Source organism: Chelonia mydas, chromosome 1 (genome assembly GCF_015237465.2).
Source record: "Chelonia mydas isolate rCheMyd1 chromosome 1, rCheMyd1.pri.v2, whole genome shotgun sequence".
In the NCBI taxonomy this organism is placed as follows: Eukaryota; Metazoa; Chordata; order Testudines; family Cheloniidae; genus Chelonia; species Chelonia mydas.
The window spans coordinates 30,939,528-30,964,833 of record NC_057849.1 but is presented as its reverse complement, the minus strand read 5'-3'; the positions used below and the strand labels follow the sequence as shown (position 1 = coordinate 30,964,833).

Genomic DNA, 25,306 nt, shown 5'->3' with positions numbered 1-25,306 from the left:
CCACTCTTTAGATATAGCTAACCATTTAAAAATGTATTACTGTCACGTCTCAATATTCAAAAAAATATTCTTTCACAAGTACCTAAGCAAAATGGTGAAAAATACAGATGTCATTCTGGAGTAAATACATTTGATCAGAACAGACACTTAAGGAGTGGTTTGCTTCACAACAGATGGTATTATTCAACCATTCCATTCAGATCATGGTAACCATTCCACATTTAGTTCAAAATTCTACCCTAATACCCTAACTACAATTGACATTCAAATTACACAGAAGGTGTGTTTATTCAGAGTTCAGGTTCCTACATCAAACTTAACTTGGCCAACCTGAGACAAAGGTATATGGTAACAGCTTCACTAATATGTGTGGGTTCCACTTCCCTTTCCTTGATGGAATCACAATTGCTCAACTTGTCATTAGACCTATGATACGAACAACTAAAGAAGATTTTCTTTAGCTCAGGCAATAGGGGCATGTGGAGTTGGAGCAAGAGCATGTCTTGGCTGAAGTGTTGATACCAAAGTAACAACTGGCCAAAGGTAAGGATGTGTCATTTCCTCAGGAACAAGGGCATAAAAGGACAACCCTACTCCTGGGAGAGTCAGTAGGGGTCAGGCAGTCACATGAGAAGGGCTTCTTGGGAGTGAGCTGCTTCTGCATTGTGTGCATGTGTATTTCAAACAAAGTATTTCTTGCAAGATTCAAGTTACCAGATTCTATCATGCAACCACTCCATATGCAACACTTGTGTAGACGTTAACAAATGGAGTTGGATGCATTTCACACCTGCAGATTAGGCCCATACACCAAGTAACACAAAATGCAGCATATGCACAATATGCCTGAAGTTATAGTGGACGTGGGAGCATAAATTCTGACTCTTTTTTAAAATCTTTGTTAAGTTAAAAGTTCAAACTTATTATTGCATTAATGATGACTTTTGCATTAAACAAATCTAACAACAGAGCAATCATATGGGCAGGGCTAGAGTTGTATGTACTCTAATGCATGCATACATCTGTAACATTACACTGTGAACTTGAAAAATACATGTGATGTGATCTGTAACAGAAAAACCTTAATTGTACATTGGCAGATATATGTATATGAGATCAGCCAAATAAACACTACTGTATGTGAAATTATTAACCTAATTATTGAAATAAATGTAGCTACAATTATTCCAATGTCCCCAGTTCCAAATATATGTGTAACTGAGTATACATTTATCTGGAAGACTGAGCCTTCTGGGTGATTATTTTGCTATGGAAAATTAACATATTACTCAAAGTACACAATTTTTATTGCTCAGCCAAATTATTTTCAAATTTAGCAAAGTCCATGTTACTAGTTTTAACTACAAGTATGCCAAGTGTCATGTTTTAATACAAAGGCATCCCATAGTTATTCACACAGACAACTTTAAAAAATGACCAAACTGAATTTTACCAAAACTTTCTACATTGAAGAAAAGACTTTGCCACTTTGTGCTTGAGAACAAGCTTAGAAGTGTGCATCCCACAGGATAAGTTTCATGAAAAGGTTAAGCAGCTGGATACATATGTTTATAATGAAAGCTTTCTTCAATCCTAATTATATCATTATTACCCTAATTCTCTAATTACACACTAGTCTCCTATTTATGAATAGTGATCAATATGTATAATCATGCTAATAGTGAATATATTACTCAATTATATATGCATATATTGCATCTTCATATCAACAGGATAATCACATATGATCATTTTCCTTTCTATAAAAATGTGAATAAATAAATATAAATGGTAAAAGATGAGTGGTTTTAGCCTTTCCATTTTTAATCTACACCATTTCCAATTATGAATTTACCTGCTAAATCAAAGTTAGAGATAGTAAGTCTAGTTTATTATTTCTCTAAATCTGGTTTGACCATATTGCACAATTCCTTATTGGGTTTCTTTGATCATCAATGATGACCTTTAGCCATGATTAGCACTGCAGTCACCTATATTGCTGATCTTACTATTTAAGTGCCAATATATAGAGAATTCCTGCCCTATGGTGCTTATCAGCTGTAACTTCTGTCCTCTCTAGGCAAGATATTCTCAATGTTTTTTTTTTCACAGTTATTTTCCAGGTATATTATTATTTTCCTGCTCTATTTCTATGGAGCTAAATGGAAATTTTCTCTGTGTCTTGGAATCAGTGCGTCCCTTTCTCATCTCCTAAGGAGTCAAAAGATCACCACAAATGTTATGTCCTTTCTTTTTTTTCCATTTCATATTTGTCAGAGACAATGATAACTTTTCACTTTTGTCAAAATTTCATGCCAAGAAACCAGCACATTCTTCAGCTGTCTGAGACATGCTAGTGTTAATGTTTCACCTTTGATCGCAAAAATGAATGAGGATCTCTGCTGTTGCTCCATTAGTACTTTCATCTTCAGATACCTTTTGTTCTGCTTCAAGATATTCAACAGCACTCTGCCAAATCTCCTTTGTTAGAGGTTTTTCTCTTCAGGTCCACTCTGAATGGGTTGAGAGGTCAGTTGACTTGCACAATTGTCCATCATCTTTTACTTTATCTTCATATCCTTTTTACATCATGTCATTTGTTTGCTTAATCATATTGCTGTCTCTCTTATTAAATGTTCTGCCAGCTTTCTCTTCTGAGGACGAATCTTTATACTCATTTGTCAACATATATCACTTTTCAGATCTGGTCCTTGTGAGGGTTCCTCCCCACGCACCTATACATTTGGGCTATTTAGACTATAATACTCTTATACTCATAAAACCATAATTTATCTTGGCAATCTTCCTGACATTCAACAAAAGTCTACCTCCAACCTTACTAATATCTTCATATTGTACTTCAAATAGCACAGATTTGTAAACTGGAATAAAGTCCAAATTAGATTTAGCCTATCTACAGTGGGCAAAATTCACTACTGATGTCAATGGAGGTTTTGTCTGAGAGAGGAATGAAGGATCCAAAATTTCCTGTTAGAAACTGTCTGGTCTTTAAAATCTGCTAGTTGGAAGATTCTATAGCTCATCTCCTGTCTCATGGCCTGATCCAAAACACTTTGGTATCTATAAGAGCCTTTCCATTGACTACAATGGTTTTTGAATACAGACTTTAGTCATTCATCCCATAGTCTATTTTTAAAGCCTTTTATACTAGGATGCTTACTGAAGTGGTCTAATATCATTTCTCTTTGCTGCATATGCCTTCAGAAATGCTGTGAACTACATTTTGCACAGATTAAGAGGAAAGTAATTGGCTCTGAGACTATAGGTGATGAAAAATTAACTAAACCTACTGGTTCTGGAGTTTTATCTTCCAACTATCAGTTTATCTTCTCCTGAAATTAGCAAATCTCCTACAATTGATGAACGAATAATCTCCCATCTCTTTCACAATCTCTGAGTCCTATGACAGAATCTGTTTGAAAATTTGTGGTAAAAAATGATTGTGCTCGTCAACTGGTTTCTATGGATCGCTATATTTTGAAATCTGGAGAGACATATCCCATGTACCTGAACTTCTCAAGTCAAATATCTGAAAATAGTGTTTAACCAAGCAATACTTTGCTAATTCATCTCTTTATTTTATCCATGTGCATGTTGTACAGTAATATGTTAAAACATCCTTTCAGCGTTAGAAGCTTACCTAGTAGCCAAAGGGACTGTTGAGATTTGTGCTTTTGCAAATAAAATGCTTAACAAGGGGGCTGTGAAATGGAGCTCAGAGTCAGCTTATTGAGGCTGATGAAGCCTATCTGATCTTTGCTAAAAGCTTTAAAGGTGATATCAGTAAAGAGGACCTGCAAGAAGATTTGCCTGAAGAGGTATCAGTATGCCCACCACGTGTATTTCTTTAGTAACTGCCTCACAGAGGAATGTTATCTTGAAAGTGAAGCAGATAAGGAGGGTTGATTTTACAACAGATAAGAATACATTTATTTTCTGATACTGTAAAAACTACAAAATCCTGCTATCGAAGCTGCATGTCATTAAAAAAAAGTAAATTGAGCTTTTTTTCCTTTTCTACCTCCACCACAGGTTAAGGATTCAAACTTGTGTAAGAACTTACTCAATTCACATATACTTCAGAGTCTATTTTTTCAGTGGTGAAGGACTTTCTCTGAAGCACTGAATGTGCAAAAAGGTGCTGCAAATCCCCCAGGAATACAATACTTTGTTTTTCTATTCATGTGCCACGAGGAACCCTTGACATTGTAAACATTCGTAGGAATCAGGGATAGGCCCACACCAAGACACCGCATATGAGCCCACTTGAATCCGGAGTGAATGGTGAGGCATATTCAAAATCCAGATCTGGAAACTGAAGTTTCCAGCATGGGCCACTAGTTGAGATTAGCATTATAGCATTTCAGTCATGTATGAGAATGGGTTGATGACTTTCTCTGGGAGGGATTTACATAACTTGGTTTTTTTAATCATTTTTATCCTTGCCCTGTGCTTCCCATAACGTTATTGTTCATATATATATTATATATATTTCTCTGCAATTAATATGGAAAATATTATATTGCATTCCTTTCTTTCGCTCACTGAGTGCTTTCAAAAAGCACCCTGGGGAACCATATTTGAACATCTCTCGCAAAGATGGGGATGGGGTCTCTCTCAAGAGTCCTGCCCAGCCCTGACTCCCAGTGTCCAGAAATATTCCTTCTGCTGCAGCACAGTACCCATCTCAAAACCTCCCTCTTCCAAAATGCTAGAGCAGGCGCAATCCACAGGATGTCACACATCTCGGGGACTCTGCAGTGTCTCGAGGGCTAATTTTGTTCAGAAATAGTTTTGATTTGTTACACATTATTCATTCAGTTTCTTACTTTCTGAAAATGTCTAAATCAGAAACCATGTGCTCTGCTACTGTTTACTTTCATTTTGTCCTCTATGTTTTGTCACTTAGCCAAGAAATCAGTTCTCTCCCTATCCCTAGTAATATTCATGTAGACAGACCCAGCACCATGGCTGGAATGTAGACAAACTTATTTTTCTTCAATCCAGATGTTGGTGTTTTAATAGATGGACATAGTTTTGTGATAACAGAGTGATAACTAATTTACTTGTTTTTAAAATGACTACAGACTCTGAATTCCATTTCACATTTGGGAATGAATACATCATTTTGTGTTAACGTCTGAACAGGGATGATTTTTAAATGAATGCTGAATTACAATATGTGCAATGCAACAGGATTGGACATATGTTTTATTTTTAGTGCTCTAATAATACCAACCTTAGATATTCCGGTAGCACATCAGGAAAAAAGATTCCCTTGTTATTTTAAATCAATATTTTATTGAACAAGTTTTAGAAAGAACAAATAGAAACAAGTGTTCAAGATATCTATGGGTACAATTCTGTGCTGCTACAACAAATTGTTGCCTGGTATTGTTTAACATAATCTATTTACGGTTGCCTCTACAATGCACTAGTATTTTCCAAACAGAAAGCGAAATGCAGTCCGTGCTCTAAGGATCCCATACATTTATAAATAAATCATAACAACTCATCAAGAAAAAAGAAGAGTATTCACACTATGTATTAATCAGACTGAAAGCAAAAGCACTGATTACCAGGGCAAAGGACTATACAATTAAAAGTGCCTGTTGTGATGATTTGAGAGTTTTGTCTGTACCACTTTTGAACTAAGTATCAGAGGGGTAGCCGTGTTAGTCTGTATGCACAAAAACAGCGAGGAGTACGATGCCACCCTAAAGACCAACAGATTTATTTGGGCATAAGCTTCTGTGGGTAAAAAACCCCACTTCTTCAGATGCAAACATCTTGCATAAGCTTTCATCTGAAGAAGTGGGTTTTTTACCCACAAAAGCTTATGCCCAAATAAATCTCTTAGTTTTTAAGGTGCCACTGGACTCCTCATTGCACTTCTGAACTGTGGATGATTTTATGGAATTGTATTATAAAATTACTGTGATATGGGGAATCCATGACTTAGCACAGTTATGTCATGTCTCTGTTCAGCCAGGACAATGGTGAATGATCAGTACTCGATAACGGTCTATTCAAAGTAAAACACCTTGGGACAATGGGTTTGCTCCAGCTGGGAGAAGACACTTCCTTCTCTTGTTGAAGGATGAAGGGGGTTGGAAGCAATGGAAAGTTACCAGGAGGCAGAACAAAAGAAGCAGGTGACAGCAGCAAGAGTCTATTATGGGACTCACAGGACAGAACTGGGAGAGAGTGTCATTTTTGCACCAGATTAAGATGACAGAGGCTGCTGCAGGAGCAGAGTAGGCAATGGGGCAGAGGACCCTGCCTGCCTGCCTGACAGAACACAGATGATCCCCCAATGACCCCCCCAGAAGAATGAGCTAGTGAGGGGCATCGCATTTAAAATAGCTTATTGTTTTCTATGAACTCTCTTTTGCTTTACATGATTAAGGATAAAAGAGCATAAAGATGTTAAACTGGAAAAAGTGCACATATGTTGACTACTTTATAACTGCTGAGTGTGCCTGAGAGAGCTAAAATGTAAACAGAAGCTTCATGTCTTCGAAATGGAGTTTGGAGAAAGAGGTGTGTTTAAGTACTGGGGAGTCTGAAGGGTCAACACTGCACCCAGAAGGGGTAGGCCACTAGAGTGTGGGTTTCACAGCCGGTGGAGGGTGACAGATAGAAGGTCTGTACCCTGAGAGCGTGCTACATACCCCAACACTGGGTCAGTGGCTGGAATCTGTTCATGATCCAGAAGTTTAGCACACCCCAGGGGATATAGAACACAGAGGCTTGGATTCCCCTCACAGCAGTCTTAGTGGGTAGCTGCAAGGGAGCATTCATGAGGATCTGTGACATGTATTCCCAACTGATTAGATCCAATAACAGGAGAAATAGACAAGAAAAACATTAAGGGGCATAAGGGAGGAGAAGGAAAAGAATACTGTGGCTCTGATTGACAGGTTTTTTTAAGTCTGCTTTTTGCCAGCATCCCTGTGCAAAGCAAGACAAGCCAAGAGGTTCCAGCTCCCCAGGCAATTCCCCAGCATGAAGGAATCTGAGGATTATCTAGACCTTCTGTGAGAGCTCCGATGCTCTTGACTACCTTGCTCCTGGCACTCAGGGCAAGGGACATTCCAAAGAGAAAGGGGGTGTGGCTAGTTGCCACAGCATCATCCAATTTCCAGCTGCTGGAATGGCCCCTGCAGTGTGCTCAGTTTTATGCTGGTGACCTGGACAGTTCTTTGCCACCATATGATCAGGAGAACATAAAGATGGCTTTAAATGCCACGTTTGCCCTCTCTCTTGCCCTCTGCTGTGTTTAGCTCAACCTGAATAGAGAATCTGGCCCTTTATATTACAGGAAACTGCAGGTGCTCCAAGTATCCCTGAAACAAAGCTGGAGAAGTGACATACTGGTTCAGTTTAATTCTATGGTCCTGATCCAGTTGCCTTGATAGAATACATTGTTTCAGGATACCCTCAGACATGATAAAAATAGAACTTGGAAAGTATGTCTGAGGACTAATCTCTGCATTCAGTTACACTAATGTAACAGTTTGGAATTACTCTTGATATACACCAGTGTAAGAGAGCAGACTTTGGCTGTATGTCAGAAGAGAATTGCCATATTCAGTGACACTCTTGAATCCTATCCATCTATGTATAAAGAATTCTTATTTTGCCACTTGGTAGAATACATTGCTTCAGGATAGTTAGGGTTATTTAATTTTCCCAAATTTTGGCAATAAGCTGTTGGGTTTCCAGTTATGAGCACAAATACATTTTGGATTATTGGAGATGTTTACTACTACATTATTGATTTATGCAGTATGAAGTCCATACTTACATAAAATTGACATAATAAAAGATGAAAACCATTGAAGGGGCCAATGTTGTGTGACTCTGATAATCATTAACATTAACTAACAGGTTTATTGACTTGTAAAACGACTTGAATCAGCTGATAATGGCAAATTTGATAGGATGTTGCATGAGAAATGCCATTTTGTAATTCAGTCTGCAACTTGTTTATTTGGTGTCAAATATTAGATTTTAATATTACCAACGTACACATGAATTTACAATACAAACTTCATTACTCAAGTGACAAAACAATTCATCCTGTTGCCAAGGCCACTTCTCCAATCTACAATCCAGAAAAAATATCTTCTTTAAATTAATAAAATAATTTATTTAGACCCTAATCCTCCCAACATATACATACTTATCTTAATGCAAGGAAATAATCCCAATTACATTACACACACAAATGTTTGCAGGACTGGGGCCTTAAGTGTGGATGCAAGTCTTCAAAAATCTGGACTAGAAAAAAAACCTCACAAGAAAAGGGTTTGTTTCATGTTTGAATTGAATAACAATTAGAGATTGTCAAATAGTGGGCTCAAATAGAATTATTTAATCAAAGATTATTAACCAGAGATTAATACAGCAAGAATAGATCCATCACCACTCTTAGTATAAGGTAAAAAGCTGGCCTTTATGGATATGGCTACACTGCAATTAGACACCTGTGGCTGGCGTGGACCAGCTGTCACAGACTAGTGGGACTCAGGCTAAGGGGTTGTTTACTTGCAGTGTAGATGTTCAGGTTTGCGTTGCAGCCCAAACTCTGGAACCCTTGTAGGGTCCTAGAGTCAGGACTCCAGCCCAAACCCAAACACCTATGCCACAATTAAACAGCCACTTAGTTCGAGCTCCACTAGCCTGAGACAGCTGGCATAGGCCAGCTGCGGGTGTCTAATCGCAGCGTAGAGACACCTTGTGTCTCTCTCCTTTATAACTGGTGGGATTCTGGCAGTCTGGACTGCCAAGCCTTGTATACGGTGCTAGACAAAGAAACTTTTTGGAAGGAAAAGTACTTTCCCATGATTAATTTACCATGTGTACTGTTCTCCGAATTTATTATGGAATTTCTTCTATGTTCTCAGTTTACCTGATTGATGAGCAAAAGGGAATCTCTAAACCAGTCATTATTAACAGTTGTGACAACCAACAGTTCTTAATGAATTAAAAACAGTTTTCAATGGGTCATTATTTCAGCCATTGCAGAATCCATCTTCCACAACAAGTATCCCTCATCAATTGCCCAGTATCCCTTTTCAATCACTTAGTTTTGTTTATAACAGACTTCTGTAGACACTTTTTGTTAATTTAAAGGGTCTTTTTCTCTGGAGACTTGGATTCCAACAGACCTGGAGATGCTGAGGATAATTAGATACAGTCCAACACTCAGTTACATGAAATTCCTGAATACAAATCACACATGGGTTAAAAACCTACACTTTAGGCCTTAGAACACAGACACACTCTTGCTAACATTGTGAAGATTCTGGGAGAATAGTTAATATGCCAATTCATTTAATATAGAAGGAAAAGAAGACTAAAAAGGTTAATATTTACAAACATGATAGATTTCCTGTTTTTCTCCTTCTAGGCAGGCGAGAAACATCATGGCAACAGCTCCTCTCTTATGAGATTTTGGCACTTATACTTCTGGTTCAGCCATTACCATGAATGTGCAGCAGAACATGAGATATAAAACAAAAAGTTATACAAATTTTAAAATATGAAATATTTTTAGTCCAGGTCCTGTTCACAATTTGGCTACAGGTTGTGCCAGTTCTTAAGTATTAGTGATTTTCTGTAGCAGCCATTCTCTGGGGATGGGCTTTTCAAAAGTGCTCAGTGTTGGTCCAACTCTGCTCCCCCTGAAATCAGTGGGACTATCTAAGGGTTCTCTGTTGATCTTCTCCTTAATCCAAAATTTACCCATTAGACAAGAAAATAATCTCATAGTTTTGATACCTTTTAAGCCTACTAGTTGTCACAGTCAAGCAAAAAAAAAAAATCAATCAAAGGCCACATTTAAATAAAAAAAACTCAACATTTTAAATCTTGTCTATTCAATTTACGTATTTACTGTGTATGGTTAATTGGAATCACACATTGAAAAAGACAGTCATCTCAACAGACACAGCCTTCGGAAATTCCTAATCCTTATATCATGCACAACAAAACAAGATGAAAGGTCTGTTTCATCCCCCCCCCCCCCCCCCCCAATCCCCCTTCCCCGACACATACAGGTAAGAAGGCATGGGCTAAAATTTTCAGTGCACTGCACTAGGATTTAGCCATGCAACTCCAATTCACATTAATAAAAGCTGTGCTAATCTTGTGGCAGCACACTAAACTCATACCTCCAAAGCATTTATAGAGCAAGAGGCTCTTATAAACACACTTTCATTTTCAAATAAGTTTGCTACAGAGCAAAGCGAAGGTAACAGTAGTGCTTGTTATTGCCTTCCCAAAGCTCATCATTGCGGTGATGTTCGAATTTCCACCTCCCTGTCATTGTAGGGTATGTTTCTCTGTCCTCTGTTTTCAACCTTTGATTTCTCACTGCTTTTCTTATTACCTAAAGTTGGCTAAATTGTTTGTTCACCTTTAAGTTAGAGATGGAGCAAAACCAGAACTTCAAATTCAAATATCTTTCAATTTGGGAGTGAGACTGGAAGTTGGATCCAGGTTCCTGAATCGAAACCTACCCTTTGGATTGTAGTTCCATATGAGTCATATCAATATCTGAAAGAAACCTTGTTTGTCATTTGAGTACAGATGCAACCAAAATATTTTAAGTACCACTGATCTTATTTTCACTATCTGAGATGATAAAAATCTCCCCAAATGAGCAGATTTCAATAGATGTCCAATATTTGGAGTTAAAGTGGAGAGCTATTAAATGACAATTTTTAACCTAACCCTAAATCAGGATCCAAACACCACTCCCTTTGCCCATTTCCAACAGAAATAAGTAAAATGGCAATTTTTTAAAGCTGCGAAGATGTTTGTTCTAAAAAAGGCTCCTGGATTCTCATAACTGGATTTTGTAACTGATCTCCACAGAAAAAACACAGGAAAAGAGTTATGTTATAGGCCTGATCTACACTTAAAATTTAGGTTTACATAGCTACTGCACTCAGGGCTGTGAAAAATCCACACCCATGAGTTTGATGACCCAACCTGTGGTATAGATACAGTTAGGTCAATAGAAGAATGTTTTCATCATCTAGTCAGTGTCACTGAGGCCTGATCTACACTAGTGGGGGGAGGGAATCAATCTAATTTATGCAACTTCAGCTATGTGAATAACATAGCTGAAGTTGACGTACTTACATCCACTTACTGTGGCGTCTTCTCTGTGGTAAGTTGATGGCTGATGCTCCCCCGTCAACTCCGCCTGCGCCTCTCACCCTGGTGGAGTACCGGTGTCGATGAGAGAGTGCTCGGCAGTCAATTTATTGCGTCTAGACTAGACGCGATAAATCAACCCCGCTTGATTGATCACTGCCCGTCGATCCAGCCGGTAATGTAGACAAGTCCTCAGTGAGGTGAGGTTCCTGCCGCAATAGAAAGTCCCTGTAGGTGTCTGTACTCTGGGGTTATGCTGGAATAGCTATGGTGCCATACCTATGCTGTTATAAAAGCCATAGTGTAGACATGACCAAAGTGTGAAAGTCACACATCTTTAATACCATGGATGTATGTTTCAGTAATGAAAAGCTTGTTGGCTAAGGGAACAAACGACGTAAAGGAAAGTTGGAAAGTTTCAGTAGGTATCTGTTTTAGATCACCAGTTCAGAGAACAGTGATCTGAAAAATGCCTAGACCAATTCTCTGAGTATATGAAACCACAGTGCAGAGTACATTGGGGGGACTTTTAACAACCCAGTCATCTTTATATTTACTAATATAGCCAGACAGGCATCATCAGCTATCTTCTTACCTATATAAAAATGAAATGTCTAATCTAGGAAGAGGAGAAGAGAATCAATAAAGAGGAGAAGCAGAGAAAAATTGTAGAATCTCTTTTACTAACAGAGAGTAGTTGAATAAGAGGCAAACTTAGAAACAAAGCTGACAAACAAGTCAAATTAAACATAGGTGCTTGCACCCTGTCTTCTTTCTTCAATATTCCTTCTCAAAACATTTCTTCTTCTTTAAAAAAAAAAAAAGGGGGGGGGCAACAATAAGACATATGTGGGATATCACCATTTAACACACACGACTATGGTCCCATTCCACTAGGCTCATGGACCCATGACTTCAATGGGAGCAAGACTAGGGCCACACAGTGATGGGAAAAATCTAAACAGCAGTAATGATGGAAGAAAACTGAAAGCAAGAGTGGACAACAATATTGACAAGAATTTTCAATGCAAAATGGCAGCAAAAAAAAAAAGTCAAAACATAGGTCAACAAATTTGGGCTGCATATGCAGAGGCATGTGGTAGAAGAGTCAGAGTAGCAGGTAATAATCCTTTGTTTATGGCTCTGGTGCTACCACACCTGCACTAATGTGTTCACTTTCAGGAAGTCAATTACTGAGAACGTTAGGACATAAAATCATAGAAATATAGGGCTGGAAGGGACCTTGAAGGTCATCTAGTCCAACCCCCTGTGGTGAGGCAGAACCAGTTGTACATATGCCTCCCTGACAGCTATTTGTCTAACCTGTTCTTAAACATCTTAAATTGCAGGGATGTCACAACCTCCCTTGCAAGATTATCACAGTGCTAAACTATCCTTATAGTTAGAACATTTTTCCTAATATCTGACCTAAGTATCCCTTGCTGCAGTTTAAGACAATTACTACTTGTTCTACCTTCAGTGGATGTGTAGAACAGTTTATCACCATCCTCTTTATAATAGCCCTTGCCATATTTGAAAACAATAATCTGACATTCTGAGAATGTCATGTGGAGCTGTGTTAAAAGCCTTATTAAAATCAACATATACCATGTCTACTACTTCCCCCACTAGATCAGTAACCCTGTCAAAGAAAGAAATCAGTTTGGTTTGGCATGATCTGTTTTTGACAAATCCATGTTGGTTATTACTTATCACCCTGCTTATGCTGATTGGTCTATAATTCCCTTGTTCCCCCTTTAAAGATAAGTACTATGTTTGCCCTTCTCCAGTACTTTGGGGCCTCACCAATCCTCCATGAGGTTTTGAAGATAAATTTCTAATGCTTCCAAGATTGATTCTGCTAGTTTTTAAGTACCTCAGAATACATTTTATCAGGCCCTGCCAACTTGAATATATCTAATTTATCTAAATATTCTTTAACTTCTTCTTTCACCAGTCAGGCTTCTGTTCTTTCCCCTTTTACCACAACAGGCTCTCTCTCAAGATATTTTTGACATTACCTGCTTCGGGCAGAAATGCCCCCATACCCCCAAACAACCTCTTGTGATCTGGCATTTCGCTCTGGTTGGAACTAAGAAACACCAGAGTACATAATCTTAAACGGGAGTGGAGAACAGGGATACTTAAGCTTATTTTAAATAAGGTTTTGTTCCAATTAACAGTCTGGTTCCAATTAATGGCAAAATTAACGGTTGTCTCTTATTCACGAGTACTGGTTCTTATCCTTTGGAACAATGGGCCAGACCTTCAGAGATGACAGAGGAGTACAACACATAAGTCAGATGTGTGTGTGTGTAGGTGCGTACACACAAAAAAGTGGCATGAAATTCACCTTTGCACTCTCCCAGCCCCACATTATCCTAAATGCAGTCCCAAGCCCCAGTCAAAAATTACATTGTCAGCAAACAGCTCCAAGTTGCCAAAATCATAGGTGGTGATTGGCAGCGGTTAGGGGCAACGAAGCCTTACCCACTTTTCTCCAGCTGTTTCTCTTTTATGGGAGATGGGTTAATACAGATATCTTCACGCTGGTTCTATACTGTAGGAAGATTCCCACTTAGATTTGGGTTAAACCTCTCCCTCCCCAAGGGCAAAATAAGCTGGTTTATGGCCAGGATCATTGAGCACAGTGGGACAAAGCTTCTGCAACATAACATGTCTAATGGATAAATTATTAGAAATGGATATTCACTGCTAGTTCTTGAAATGCTCACATAAAACTATGACAGGCTATTTCATTTGTGTGTAATACTTTACTGGGTTTGCTTATAGCAGTTACAGAAGACAATTTTTTTTTAAACTCATAGCTATGAGTGGATAGAACTTCTGGCACCTACCCAGACAGGTCACTATGAGCTGGATAATGTGACAATCTGTTATCATTAGCTCTGTTGGAAAGGTTCTGAAGACACTAGAGAGAATTAAATGACGCGGAAAACTCAGTCTATGGAAAAGTCTATTGTACTCATCTCCGTTATTTCCATCTCTACGCATCACTGGGATGGTGGAACAGCATGATTGGTAGTGGTGAAAAATACAAAAGGTCATTTTTCAGTTTTCCCTTTAGCCAGAACAAACCATTGGAAGTTTGCTAATCTTCCCCACATAATATGTCTTGTTCTCTGAAGATTCTTCCATGCACTAAATATGTTAATCTTTGAAAAATCATCACGTTTGGAAGAAAGTTAAGAGCTCTCTATTTAAATAGCTAGCAAACGGTGTTTCTATTTCTGTTCTTCAGTGTTATGACTACCAGTATTTCTAGCTGTCTAAAATAGCAATGTACAGTGAAATACATTATATATCTAAGTTTAGAAACTGGTTTTTGCTAAATATTGTGATTATTTTCTTTTGAATTTTTAAAGCAAGGGAAGTTTGAAAACAAGAGTATTCTCCTATTGAACCTAACTACTGTCCCCTGCAGTTTGAAGCAGCTAATATAGATGGAGGCTGTTAAAAAGGACTGACATACAGTATTCTCAAAGATACCTTGATGGCCACTGAAGTCTTTTTTTTTTTTTTTTTAAACACAGGTAATAATTTTGTGGTTTTGTCTGGGCAATTAGTTTGACATGAAGGGACAGTCTCTGATTTGCCCCAGCTACTGTCTGTGAATAGCACCAATGTACGTAGTAGTTCCAGCTTTAAGAGGAGTCCCCAGCATGGGGAGGATCCTCATGCGGCGTAAAACCACAGCAGCAGCTCCTAAGTTAAGCATCCTGAGTCCCCAATATACATAGCAGGGGAAAGGAGGCAAGGCAAGAGCATCCTTATGCCTCAGTGATCCCTGGCGGAAGGGAATGACTTTTGGAGGCCACAGGCAGGCAGTATAAAGTAGAGGAGCCCTGAGTCTGCTATACTTCACATTGATTAATGGGGTCAATGCAGAGCAAATTAGGATCAGGGAGTCAAAAAGGTGGTTAAAAGCCTTCATTACAGACCCACTCCTGACCTGTTCCAAGCACAGCTCAGGATCTAGCCTGAAAACCTGCCAAGATGTAGTCTTCCCACACATCAGTGGAAGCAATGTGATTTTTTGCCTCAATAATCCCTTTCTTTAAGTAAATTGGAAAATTATGTTTCATCCTCAGTAGAACTAAGAGACATAGCCAAACCTTGCTCCATCACATGTGACCAAAAAGTGAAGTCAATGTGGTGCATAGGGTGTCAAGATAGAATCTGGCCTCTACTGTCTGATATTATTATTACATAAGAAAGGAGGCATAGTAGTGCAAACCCAAAATACTGTACCTAGAGCTGGTCAACCCAAACCACAGAATCCAAACACACACCTAATTCTGAAGCTGGTCTGATCCAGATACTCATTCATGTAGTTTGTACCTTTATAATGTGCAGAAATCCTAGATCCAAACACTCTCAAACTTTAAAGGAAGTTTAGCTACAGCCCTTATCTCTAAATGCATGGACACTGAATTTAAAATACTGCACAATATTATTGGTGAGCAGCAGTTGTTTTCCATTTCATTTTTTTGCATTGGTATCAAACTCCTCTTACCAGGTATGGTATATTGCACTTTGCATTAATATTTAAGAGAGGGAGAGAGCTTTTCACTTTGTAGATCATGGGAATCCTGCCATGGGTGTAAATCTATAAAAACATACTGATGCTGGCAACTCTTCAACAATATAAATTCATTTTGAGAGGGCTAAGCTAGTGATGGCTGCACCAGCTGCCATCAAAGTGTCTGCTTCCCAGGATCTCAGGCTGGCACTCCTTTTAATATATACACTATCCTTCAATAAATCCCCTCCTGATATCGGGGCTAGTGTGCAGAATGCAGCTTCAAGTTAAACTGTCAGTCTTTCAGCTGAAAGCTTTTAGGGGTTGCAACAACAGATCAGGCACAAGAAAATGAATGAAATCGTATTGTATTTAAAGTGACACTGAATCTACTCTTGGTGGGTTCATCAGTTCTAATTCAGTTATGTCTGTTTGGAGTGCACCGTCTGTCTCATTTATTTCAATAGCTTTCCATTCTTCCAATGTAATTCTCAATTAGTTGGGTAGGCAGGTAAAACATCTGACATTACAACAGTGAACTATGCACTTCCAAATCTGTTTGCACAGGCATGTGTTACACTTTAACAAGCTCCTTATCCCCAACCTGGAACTATGGTTTATTAATAGGTCAGCATAAAGGTTCTTCTCAAAAATTAATTAGAGGCATTTTGAACTACATGAACATAATTCATTCTGCTGGTGAATGATTAAGTACACCAGTTAACAGGTAACTATAGACATTTACTCTTTCATTCCATTTCCATCTGCTGATGCTTCCTCAATAAATGTAAATTGGATATCCATCATCCATCTGGATAATGAGCATCAGATCCCGACATCTCTTATCTACAGCTGTTGTACTGCATTGCTTTGCATTGCATTAGGCTGTCAGCAAGCACCATGCATTTGCCCTGTTCATTAATGCAGTATATTGTATTTACTTGAACATGTATGAAAAATCACCTGAACTTAATTTCAGTATGCAAGAGGTTTGCTCCTGCGTATATTAAACACACATATAAATACACAAATATACACACACAAGTATATAATATATGAAAATAAACACACAATACCAGTGGGCTTAGGTGAAATTTCAGAAATGATATGGGCCTGAACCACAGTGTTTTACCTGAACGTTTCCCTGTGGGCAAGTTATGATCTCAATCCCAACTTTGCAGCTGATTCCCATCATCTCAATAATAGAATGAATGAAAAGCCCAGGTCCAACCACATTCAGACTCTTGGGAAGTTGAGAAGCCAATATGAACTTGGTGTCTCAGGGCTGTCTCTAATAGTCTTCAGTAACTGTATTTATTAATCAGTTGCTATTTAACATGTAATTGCAGTCTTATTAAATTTGACCAAATAGCTGTTTAATGAACAGTTAGATGTGTGTTACAACAATTAAAAATATAATCAATACATTTCCAATAAGTAAGTGGTGTTAATTTCTATATACCAATTGACTATTCTTACCATATTTCACCAAAGTTCCCAATGAAGTGGATGAGAATTTTTTTTAATGCATATTTCCTGGGCAGGCACGATCAACTTGTTCAGTCTAAAATTACCTCATTTGACTTAATTGTTCTATATATTGCTCCCTCTTACCATTGGATTTCTGATGGCAATAGTCTCAGCGACTGGCTTCAGTTTGGCAAGTACATAAATGCTTGAGTTTAGCACACTAACACATTTGAAATAAACTTGGTTTAAACATCCACTATACCTGAATTCAGCTATCAGCTGTATGGACAGAGCCCTCAGAGGGAAATAATCTTAGCAGATAGTCCTTGTATGAGTGAAAATTGATGAAGACAAGGTGTTGAGTTGAGTCAAAAATTAGTCCTTTCAGGTAATCTGTTGAACAGAAAAAAAGTATATGATGTTATATTTGGAGCTGTCATTTAATCTCTCTTTTCATATGGAGACTGTCAGCTTTGTTATTTGACTTTCCACTATGACATTATTCCTGATATGTTGTGAGAGACAGCTGCTATAGCTACCTATGTGAACTAAGACATCTCCTCCTTTCTTGTTTCACAATGGGTACATTATCACGCTAATGTGACAGTGCTTTGTTTTATACCAGCAAAAGAGCAATGCTGTTTCTTTAAATTAGAAACAAAGGAGGAGTCTTCTTCCTCTTCGTTTCTTCCTCTTTTTAATATAATAGGGCTGGGAATAGGATTGGGGGAAAATGTGTGTGTGTACTAAATAACCTACTATGATAACATAGCCTCTAGCTATTGGATCGACTACCTGTAACAGGAGAAGTAATCAGTTAATGTTAATTCTACTCTGGGGGTCAGTAAGATTCAGGTGGCATCTCACCTCCCCATTGCTACCATGTAGCCTTGGGGAGGGGCGGGGGGGAATACAGAGAATAGCTAGCAGAAACAGAAGCAGCCAAAGCAAGGAATTTTTTTTTTTACTTTTGGACATTCCAATGAAAACTGTAGGATGTTCTGACTCTCTGTGCTGACGGGCCACGTGCTCTAATCCTCCACCTTCCTGAGTCGCTTCACCTCAGCTTCACTCTACAGCTGCCTCTCCTTACACTCTTCTCCCTGGACTCTGATTTTCCTTTCCATTTAGCTGCTGCCCACCTAACTAACCACCCCCCGCCCCCCCAAAAATACCCCAAAACAAAACATGGAACTAACACAACATTTGCCACCATTACATTGCTTACTCTGCCTGTGTGTTAGATTCCTGCCCCTATGCTAGGTCTGTCTTGTCTATTTAGACAATACACTCTATCACTGCCTGGTACAATGCAGCCCCATGTTTAGCTGGCCCAAAGGCCCTGCCAAAATACATGTTAAATAATAATACTCAGATATTATTGTTGGATATTTAGGTGTATTTTTTGAGAGCTATATTCCTCTGTTCTTTTCCTAAAGTAGCTTTGGCCTTTTTTTTTGGTGACCCCTTGTAGGTAATACATAAGTACAACGGCTGCTGACTAAACACCTGGTTTAGACTATCCTACTCTAACCACATACCCTTGTGACTTCATGTAAGCTGCCTGGCCCAGGAAGAATCAATGCCACAAAGAGTGTCAGGCCCTTAGCTCAGGGCACAAGAAACTTAAGCACAATACCATAACAAAGGAGTTTCTCTGCCTCACTTAGGCTAGAGTTCCCAAAAGCTTTCCCTTCACCTCTCTCACCCCTTGCCCTGTCCCAGGGAGTCCCACAAGAGGCTTTCCATTCCTTGCAGTATTCATACTCCAGGCCATCTATCTGGGAGTCTTCTAGTAACTAGGATCATTCCTCTGTTTAAGGACCTGCTACAGAAAGCTATTTACTCCCCATAATTCCCTAGCTCAGCTGAGCACTTGCTGGCCTTTATAAGGACCAGCTGCTCTTCAGGCTATCATCTGACCCTTAGCCCCAGAGCTTTAGCTGGGAGGCACTTGGAATTGAGCCCTTCTCTTAAAGGAGGCACTTTGTTGTGGGGAGAAAGATATGCTATTATCAGCACAGACACACAAATCCCTTTTTGGAATAGAGTCAGATTACTTATCTGCCTTGAAAAGCAAAAATCTGCTTAGTGTCATTTTTTATCTTGTCCTCTTACCCTATTATATACCTACATACACACTTCAATCTTGCTTCATTTTTAGTAACTGCCTTAGGAAGAGATGGAACAAATGTTTTTGTTTATTAATGGGCCACAAACTTCTTTTCAGAAATAAACTTTTGTTGAAAAATTAAAACAAAAACAAGCAAGCATAAAAGAGTAACCTTCAGCTCTGGCCTGAATGTCACCATTACTGGACACATTAATGGAAGAAACCCACAGTTTGTAAAAAAATGTCAGCTGATAGAAACATCTGCTGACCACTCATGTCTGCAGAAGGTGTTCTATACAGTAGGTCTCGGTAATTAGAATGAAACAATAAATCATGCTTTTCACTTTCACAGCCATATAATCCAAGGGTTGCAAAACATTTCACAAACATTTTTTTTAATACAGCCTCACAACAGCTCAGCTGCAGACTTCCCTCCTTCCCTACGCCACAAGACTACTGGTGTTGTTGAGTGAACAGGTTTCAGAGTAACAGCCATGTTAGTCTGTATTCACAAAAAGAAAAGGAGTACTTGTGGCACCTTAGAGACTAACCAATTTATTTGAGCATAAGCTTTCGTGAGCTACAGCTCACTTCATCGGATGCATACTGTGGAAAGTATAGAAGATCTTTTTATACACACAAAGCATGAAAAAATGGGTGTTTGCCACTACAAAAGGTTTTCTCTCCCCCAGAGTGGGGTGGGGGGAAAGAAAACCTTTTATAGTGGTAAACACCCATTTTTTCATGCTTTGTGTGTATAAAAAGATCTTCTATACTTTCCACAGTATGCATCCGAAGAAGTGAGCTGTAGCTCACGAAAGCTTATGCTCAAATAAATTGGTTAGTCTCTAAGGTGCCACAAGTACTCCTTTTCTTGTTGAGTGAACAGGGAACTGAGAGGGGAAGGAGGTGGAGGAGCAGAGATCCACAGACAGGCTATATAGCAAGAGTCTTGCTCTGCACTGCTGGGCAGTCTCTCATGGCAGCATGTAAGCCTAGTATCCATGTTGAATTGTCTCACCACTTCCAGCTTTACTCTGTGATTGACTCTCCGGGGAGGGTGGGGGGAAGGTGTCACAGAGTGCTAAGTGACAGTTAATGCAGCCTCAAGTCTCTTTATCATAGCCTGTGATTTATCTCTGGTACAGGCTGGGAGGTAGTATACTTCTTAGTGCAGTTTCTACCCTCCCACACAAACACTCCTGCCCCTGATGTTTTTTCTTCACTACCTTGTGATCACATGCCTATTTGAGAAAGTGGAAAAGGCAGCCTCAAGGAGAATGGAGGAAACTCACTTAGCTGCTTTACCCCTTCATACGAACCCACTACCATTTTCTCTGTGGATTTACTCCTCTCCACATCATGCATCAGCAGGGAAGATATAGGTTGTGGGGAGACAACTCCACAGTATCTACATGCTTTTGAACTTAAGTTTCCCCCAATGGAGAGTGCTCTAGCCACTGGGCTGTGGAACTTGCCTCTTGAATCTGTTCCACTGTGTGTAAATAACCAAATAGTCATTGGGCCAAAGAGTGAAACTGTGGGAGATCCAAGTTCATGTCCATGTGCTAATGATTCATTATTTATACTCAGCAGAGCTGCTTCAACAGGAGAGATTGGGACAGAGTCCCCACCGTATACCCCATAGCCCAGTGGCTAGGGCAGCACTACTTACAGTGTAGTGGGAGTTCAAATCCCTTCTCCACATTAGGTGAGGGGAGCAATTGAACCTCAATGTCCCACATCCCAGCTGAATGTACTAATTAGAGGGCTAAAGCCTAACAGGGAGGATCCTCCTCTTGCCATTTTGTGAATCCGGCCCTTGAAAATGCCCAGCAACAAAATGCTTCAGGTCAAATGAAATGTTTTGTTAGGCCCCAAAATAGAGTTTTTCAATTCAACAACATTTTTCAGAATTTACAAATCAAATTTAGTTTTTGGTTTTTTAGCACTGCCAGTGAATTGAAAAAAATCAATTATTTGCATAGGTCTACTTACACTTGCTTAAAATATTTTATCTTCCTATTTACTGATATCAAAAGACTAGGAAAAATCCTTTGAGGGAAGTCTGGGACTGTGAATGGAGTTCATGGCAAACATAAACATGCTTCTGAATTCAATGTCTACTGAAATGTTTTCATAATCAAACCTAGTAAAATAATCAGTAGGCGGGGTAGGGGGTGCTATTCTGATTGAAAAACAAACAAACTTGTGCCCCTTTGAATAAGGGTGTTTTGATAGCAAAGGGCCCAAGCCACCAAGTTTGGATCTGGATTCACAGTTCCCCAAAGTTTGGATCCTTGGGTTTAGATTTCTGGGTGTGGTTCAGAGCCACTTCTATTCTCAAGACAACCATCTTAACATATAAAGATAGACATCTACTGACATTAAGTATATTAAACTCTAATCAAGATTCTGAATGTGCTAGGTTCTTCATCATGCTGGGACATAAATTTTGTATCAAGGCTCCCTGAATGTTGTGTCACACGAGTGCTGCATTCACGAGCAGACTGTTAATTTTGTGGTAGCCCAAGTGGAAAACGAGTTATAGTGAGCAGTTATCACTGAATTAGATATTAATATGAACAACACAATCAGTACTAGAATCGTTAATTCAATAAACTCCGATGGTTTTTGCATTTTTTCTCTCTCCATAGATCACAGAGATGTGCAGCAAATTAGAAATTTCACAAGTCAGGTGCTGTAGTCTGGTTGCCAAATTTACGGTCAGTGTGCTCCAGAAGCGATAGTTCTTTCTAGCTTCTAGGATAGGGCAAAGGATTCCGATGCCCCACCCCTCCAACCACACTGCCTAATGGTTGGTAACTTGCCCCTCATCTCCTTCAGCGTGGTTTGACAGGAAGAGGTGGAGGCCTCCTTTAATTTATTATTTCCTTTCACCATGTGCTCCAAATATAATATTTATTAATTATTATTATTATTTATTGGCTGCTCTACAGCACTTTTCATCAGTACATGTCAAAGCACTTTACAAAGGAGGTCAGTACCATTATCCCCATTTGTACGCATGGGAAAACTGAGTCACAGAGAGATGAAGTGAGTTGCCCAAGGTCACCCAGAAGGCCAATAGCACAGATTAATGGAGGTGAAGTTTTTAATGAGCCTCTCCCTCAACGTGCATGATCCAGCGACCTGTGCAAGAGTTTGGTAGAGCAAAGGGACAGATTTTGGCAGGGCAAAATTCTGCATTGGGAGCTAATTCCCAGAGTTAACTCTGCAGCTGCAGACACATGATTCTAATTTGAATATATTAAGAATGAATTCTAAATAATGACATTAAATTTAATAAATAAGCCTCAAGGCTTGAATCTTAATCACGTGATGTGGAGATGCTTACAGGTGGCGTGGTTTTGGGCTACTGTTGTCTGCTTCTCTGGGGTCAGCACAGTAGCCTCAGGGTAACAAGCAATATAACACTGTATGCATGGTTTGGGATTTCAATCCCCTAAATCACAAGCTAACAAACACAACCTTGTTACTACAGCTAGTCACACAGTTTTCTGTGCATCCTGTATCTTGTCTGAATCATATCTCCCCTAAGCCCACTGTCAGGGAACCAATCTTACTCTCCAACACAAAAAAGAAGGGAGGGGGGAAATCATGAGAGAGAAAGTTGGCTAGAGCTGCTATTACAGACTTGACTCCCACTGGATCTTAAAACGCTGTGACAGGGACGTGCTGCTGCACCTTTCTACTGAGAGAGCTGCCACTCCCGCCACCGCTGCTGCTGCCGCTGTCAGTAAAATAACACCTCCTGAAAACCAGTGTTGTGTTATTGCTGGTTGCCAAAAGCTAATAATCATCTTGTGACAAACTCCTCTGAGCTAGGCTCCTGTAAAAGCTGTTTCCTTGGATTCAGCTTCATTGAGGCAAGTACTTGTTTTCAAGTCACATTAATGGAATGTGGTGGTTTTGTTTTGTTTTTTTAAGCCACATGAGTTTCACAGATGTGTGTCACTTTGCAGTGGAAAAGTTAGGGACATGACTAACACAGGTTTTTGGATTCATCGAGTACCAAATAACATGGGTCTGTATCCAACAGAAGCTGAATATGCATCCTCTTTGCCAGGAGGGCTGGAGAATAGCCACAATCTAACGAACTGAGGCTAAATGCTAGTTCAGCTGTGTTGGCTCTGCTCAATTTTACTTACTTCAGTGTTTCCAGAGTGCACAGCTCAATAACAATGTAGTAAATTTCTACTGCGCATTGCATTTGAAATGCTCAAGATGCTTTACAAATATCAATGAATTAAGTCTGTCAGGGAGGTAAATGTTATTTCCATTTTACATATGGGAACACAAAGGAACGGTGATACTGGCCAACACTGGAGTGCTTCAGGTTTTGGGTGTCCAATATGAAACATTTAATACTAGCCTAATTTTCAACTCTCCCCATGAACTTTAACTGCCATCCTGTATGTTCTGTACCTCTGAAAACAAAACTCTGCAGTAGGAGACAAAATTGAGACACCTCAAGTTAGACCACTCCTTTGAAAATGTGAGTCTAAATGATTTCCCAAAGCCAGGCAGTGATTAACTATCAGAAACAGTAGCAGAACTCAGGTCTCCTCTTTCCTTCCCCTGTGCTAGACCAGGCTGATTCTGAGGCTTGGTATATGCTTGGAGGTTATAGTGGCATCACTACACCACACAGGGGCGTGAACAAATCACAACCAACATAACCCCCACTAGGCCAACATAACCCCCACCATGGACACAGCGATGTCAATAGAAGAGTGCTTCCACTGAGGTCCCCAACATTGTTCAGGGAGGTGACGTTCCAACATTGACAGAAAAACTCCTTCTATCAGTGCAGGCTGTATCAACAGTACAGGGCTGTGCCTTAGAAGGCACAATTCCACCAGTTAAAAAGAGGGATCTGTTCAAACTGCCTGCAAAACACAAGGTCCATTTCCCATCCTTCATACAATTGCTTAATAAGCAGCTACAAGAAAAGAGATGTAGAAATAAGAACCTCTGCATCTGATAATCAGAATCGAGGATACTGGAGTGCAGGATCGCAATCACTGCAAAGTGATAAATGTTGTGTTTATAAATGGTGTCCATTGTGCTTCTGTTATTCTACTCAAAGCAATCTCCCATCAAGCAGCTGGAATGGAACATTAAACAGTGAACTGACACCTAGATGCCATGGTGATGAGCATATTAACGACAGATGGATTAAATCAGATAGCAGGTAGGCACAGTATCCACGGCATTTAAGGATGATCAGTACAGTACAGTCCTTTCTCTTAGTGAGAGGACTGCCATGGAAGATGTGTGCTTAAGATGATTTAAGTGCACCAAAATCCTTTGCGGAATATAGTAGTTTCCCTAAAGTTGTGTTATAATTGTGATAGAGCAAAATTCGACTATGGATAACATCCAAGGAGCAAAGCTATTCAAGGATTAATACAAAATACATTCTATTAAAAACCTTCCCAGTAACTACTTATGCATGTGCATGCACACACATTGCCAAAGGGAAATATTGAGAGAATCCATCTCTCATTTGCATACTGTAGTTTTAATTTCTTTTGAGCTTGTTCTACAGTAAGTAGAGACCTGGCCAGTCTTACCTTAAGATAATATATTTTTTGTCTGGCCTGAGTTTTCTCTGTGACCAGGACAAGACAGAAGTACTTTCTAGTGCATTGCATTCTGGACCATGTTTGAGGGATTGGGAGTATTGCTATTTACATCTTCACATAGCACCATCTAGCTTCCCACCAAGGACTGTAGAACTGCCAGTGATTAGACTGAATGCATCCAATGAAGTGAGCTGTAGCTCACGAAAGCTTATGCTCAAATAAATTGGTTAGTCTCTAAGGTGCCGCAAGTACTCCTTTTTTTTTTTGAGAATACAGACTAACACGGCTGCTACTCTGAAACCAATGATTAGTAAGTTTCTGGTTTGTGTTTTGGTTTAAGATGTAAAGTAGAAAATGGTTATACTTAAAACGAAA

The 25,306-nt window shown here is 39.3% G+C and overlaps 1 protein-coding gene across 2 annotated transcripts in view; it reads right to left on the bottom strand.

Moving 5' to 3' along the window:
* CNTN5 (contactin 5) overlaps positions 1-25,306 on the bottom strand; it is a 970,129-nt gene that overhangs the window by 656,544 nt on the left and 288,279 nt on the right. For both annotated transcript variants that reach the window (XM_043529333.1, XM_037889811.2), the window contains one exon: positions 17,469-17,599. The gene's annotated coding sequence lies outside the window, so the exon portion shown is untranslated. The remainder of the gene's footprint in view (positions 1-17,468; positions 17,600-25,306) is intronic.